The sequence below is a fragment of the Morone saxatilis genome, unplaced genomic scaffold (assembly GCF_004916995.1).
Source record: "Morone saxatilis isolate NCDOM2014 unplaced genomic scaffold, NCSU_SB_2.0 Contig11, whole genome shotgun sequence".
NCBI lineage: Eukaryota > Metazoa > Chordata > Actinopteri > Moronidae > Morone > Morone saxatilis.
The window spans coordinates 3,753,150-3,757,802 of record NW_023339663.1 but is presented as its reverse complement, the minus strand read 5'-3'; the positions used below and the strand labels follow the sequence as shown (position 1 = coordinate 3,757,802).

The 4,653-nt window shown below is 44.5% G+C and overlaps 1 protein-coding gene across 1 annotated transcript in view; it reads right to left on the bottom strand.

Moving 5' to 3' along the window:
• nav2a (neuron navigator 2a) overlaps positions 1-4,653 on the bottom strand; it is a gene marked incomplete in the record, with an annotated part of 88,790 nt that overhangs the window by 29,959 nt on the left and 54,178 nt on the right.

Here is a 4,653-nt window from a genome sequence, read left to right as displayed (position 1 = left end):
GAGACAGACACAAAATATTACTCAACAGTGCCCGAAGACACATCAGTGAGGTGGGATGCTTCTTCTATCAAGAACAATTACTGTCTGGCATCAGTCAGCTGAACTTCTTAGAGGCACCAGATGCTTTTTGGGAGCCACAGTAAGATTTCAGGTGAATATTTGCCACTCTAACTTAAGACTGATTATAATTGTTAAAACCTTAATTTCGAACCTTTAGGAAAAGAAAAGAACAAATCTGTTCTAAAATTGCAAATTAAAAACAAAGATACCGGCGTCATCTAGACTGCCTGGGGGATTCTCTTCCTTTAGTCTCCATTCTGAACTGGCTTCAGCTTGGGGGGACACACACACAGCATACACGCAAAACAGGCTGAATGGGGGATGTCTATCATTATGACAAAGGCTTGTCGGGGGAGTGACATCATGGTGGGTCTTGTGTGTGTGTGCGTCTTTTGAGTTGTTCAAACGACCCATTCTGAGCAGGAGCAAACAGGCTGGGAGTTAATGCAGGATATTTTGTAAATATGTGCGTGTATGTGTGGTGTGTGTGTGTGTGTGTGTGTGTTGTGTTGTGGGTGTACCGCGGGAGCGGGGACAGGAAGCCCGCGTGGCAAATCACCTGAAAGCACCAGAGAGGCTGATGGGTGAGGCCAGGCAGGGTTGGCTGCACCAGAGACACAGACCAAACACAAACACAGACACACACACACACCACACCACACACAGACGGGGCAAAATGCCCAGAAGACTGATAGATAAAAACAGTCAAGAAAAGTATGTAGACACCTTAAAAAACTCTCACATACAATAAATATATAAACACACCACACTGTGTATGACATGGCCTTAAGAGTTATAGTCTAGGTTGGCACACTGACATTTCTCTTCCTTTCTATCACATCAACCAGGACTGCGTTTAAATTAACTATTTTCATTATTGATTAATCTTTCACGTATGTTTGCAATAAGAACATGGCCCACAAGTTTCTCAAGAGCCCAGATACATCTTGAATTTGTGCCACCGCAGTCCAAAACAAAACACAGCCAGTTATACAAAGACATTACAACAGGGAGGAAAGCAACAGATGCTGACATACTGGAATAACTGGAATTCAGGAGAATGTTTGACATTCTTTGCTTAAAAATATGACAATCAAATTACCCAAAATTTATTGTGGAGGCAAGTCAACTAATTATTAACTAATCAATGCATCGCCATATAGGCCTTAATATATCTCAGCAATTAATAAATCAATAATCTTACCAATGGGTCTGCTATTGTTGAACTTTTTCGAATACTGATACGAACAAATAACTTCTTCCAATAGCTTACGTAGGTTGAGCAATGGTGAACACATTTCCACAAAACTCTTGTTTAAGTTAACAAAATTAAAACCAAACTGCTAGGAAAGAATCGCGTTGTTTAAATATTGTAGTAAACAAGCGGCCACACAAAGCTCTAAATAAATAAAGTTTCCTATAAATGAGGAAAATATCCCTAGACTGAGTCGAAGACTCACTAGGTTGTGATACTTTATGATACAGAAAAACATTTCATTCTGTACCTAAAAACAAGTAAGGAGTATTGAATACCCATCCAGGCCCCTCAATTCATGTTACATCCGTCAAGTTCAGCATTTTCAGGATGAGCGGAGGACAGCAAATCAGGCAGTTGCTGTTCAGTAGCCAACTTAAAGTCCTGAACCTTTTCCCACACCAACATGAACACAACATATAATTATTGGCTTAAAAAAAAACTAAACAAAAACAAAGAATTTTCAATGGTCAATCCCAGGATTCAGATTACCACCAAAAATCTAATCAGCTGGGTCCTCTGCAGATTACAAGCCAAATATATCTGCTACTTTTTGGGGAGCAAACCTTGCAAACAACCTGACAAACAGAGACGGGAGAGAAAAACATGACTTCCCCCTCTGGATTCATACCAGCAGAAATAAAATCACACGCCGGCGGGAGCGGAGACACGGTTTCAGGAGTTGAAAGCATTCCCGTGGAGCAGGACGAGCGGAGAGGTTGCTGGAGAGATTTAGAGTGACCACAAAAACCGTCTCAACTTACGTCCATTACAGCCCAACAGAGGGAAAGTACCCAACCCCAACACAAACACAACACACACACAACACACAACACACACACACACACACACACACACACAGACAAATGCAATGAAAAGAAAATTAATATATTTGGAAAGGCAAATGAACAAACAAACATATACAAACCCACAAAGATCTCAACGCTTCCTCAACAGACTAACCACAGTTCATTATGTACCAGAGGGACAAAAGCTTCATTGGCAACATGTGGGCACACACAACACACCACACACACACACACACACACACACACACACACACACACACACACCACATCAATCTACCTGGTCAGGGGGTTGCACTGGAGTTGCCGTGGGAACCAGTGCGTGCGGGGAAAATGCCAAGGCTGGATCAGAGAGCTTCATGAACTTCATGCCGCTGAGAGGAGTTCACACAGCCAAATTATCTCTCCCACTCCCTCTTCTGTCTGCCTCTCTCTCTCTCTCTCTCTCATCTTTCTCTCTTCGAGCTTCTCAATGTCTCTCCCCCGTCACCCCTCTCTTCTCTCTCTCTCTCTCTCGCCCTGGCACTTGTTCCTAAGATTGAGCTCCTTTGTCACTCGTTGCACTGGATGCTTCATCCCTCGGGCACTGTTCGTCCTCTCTCTGGACTAAGCTGAGGAGACGAGAGCGGAGACCGGGGGAGGAAGGAGGGAAGTAACCTGCCTGCGTGCTGTAACCACGAGCCTCCCCCGGGGACTGTTAACCACTTCACTGCTGCAGCACCGCCAATAATAAGAGCACACTAAGACACACACAAACACACCCCGAGCCCTAAATAAGGCCACTTCAGCCTCACAAGAATCAAAACAGGCAACACAAGTCAAAGCCACATGATCCACAGGACAAACTCTCCCAAAACTAGCAGGACAATCCTCCACCCCCACTTGCAGCTTCCTTGTGTGCTTTCCCCAACGCTATGGTTTATGTGTGTATGTGTGTCTGTGTGTACCAAGACTAGCAATTTCCCAGCAGATCCACCCTGACTAGCTGACAAGCCAGTACTAATTAGAGATCAGGGGGCCAAGCGGCAGTGGCCCAGCCCCACAGCCTCCTGCTGGCAAAGCAAACCCGCCAAGTTAACAACCACGAGCCCTTTACGGCAATCACAGGAGACAGAGACCTTTAACTGCGGGCTGCCCCCGGGGAGGAAGTGGTGCCAAACGGGCAGGCTGACAAGGCCGAAAACGAATAGATAGAGGGGAATCTTTCTTACTCTTCCTCTTTAAAAGGGGTTCAGTTCACCCAAATCACAAAGACACAGGATTTTCTCCACTAACTTTATACATAGGACAGCTTGGGATTTCTGTCTCCACACGTAAACACAATGGAGGCAATGGACTTGGATTTGTGTGAACTGACCCTTTAAATCATTGCTTGGGGTGGTGCAAGTAAAAATTGTGATGCATTTCAACTTGTCATCATCAGGATGACAATAAGACTTTCATTGCTATCACTCTCTTAAAAAGAGGCTAAAATCCTGTAAAACCGGGTCAGAGAGGACAGTGGTGAGAAGGAAATGTGGACCCAAATCGAGGACATTCCAGAGAGAATCTCGGCCATCTCAGCATGGATCCCTTTAGAGGACATTTCTGCTTTTCCCAAAGGGGTCAGAGTTCAGAGGCCAAACCTCCAAACTTCCTTTAAAAGAGAAGAGCAGGAGTGGGGGGAGGCAAGGACCCAATGAAAAAAAGGCTAGCCTTGTGGGTCAGCCAATAGGAGTATTCTGGAAGGGGTTTCCTGAGAAAAAAGGCCGTGGTTGTGGTTTGTCCTAACTTTTCTTGTGTGCATCCCTTGAGGACTGCGGTCACTTGATTGGTTGGGGTTGGGCCTGCAGTACTGTAACACCCCCCCCCCCCCTGAAAAACGTGGTCCGACTCTGGCGCATGTACACAGGATCTGTGCCGCAGAAATATACACACAGACATACGGCCACAACAGAGCTGTGAAGCAGAAGTAAGGGGATTTCCTGTGTTTGAGGGGCGACTACTGGTCCTCACACTGCAGCTGGATCATATAACTCCAAATGTCTGTCTCTGTCCACACAGACCGACAGACAGACAGACCCACAGACAGGGGGAGGAAGAGGGGAGGATTTTGACAGACTGTCTCTGACTTACAGCCCTCAGGGTTGGGGTTGACACTGAAGACATCATAAAAAAGAAGACAGTTGAGGGCACAACATCAGGACACAGGAGCTGGTGTTGTGACTTCATCCCAAACATATCAGCCCCATCAGAGACATGCAAAACATGTTTATTCCTATTGGGTATATGGTTTACATAACGACACAGCAAGAAAAACTAGTCCATAAAAAAACAAGCTCATTTATCAATTCTTTTTATTTTTTGATACGGGTGCTGATACAAAACCTGATTTTCAGTACTGATATCCAATCAAGAATCAATTTTTTGATGACTTACTTTGAGGAATATAAATATGTTTGTCTGTTAAATTCTATTTTTCATTTAACAAAAAAGGACAAACCTCTTAAATGTCCTCTAAAGCATCTTCAACATTATCTAATCCTACAATGT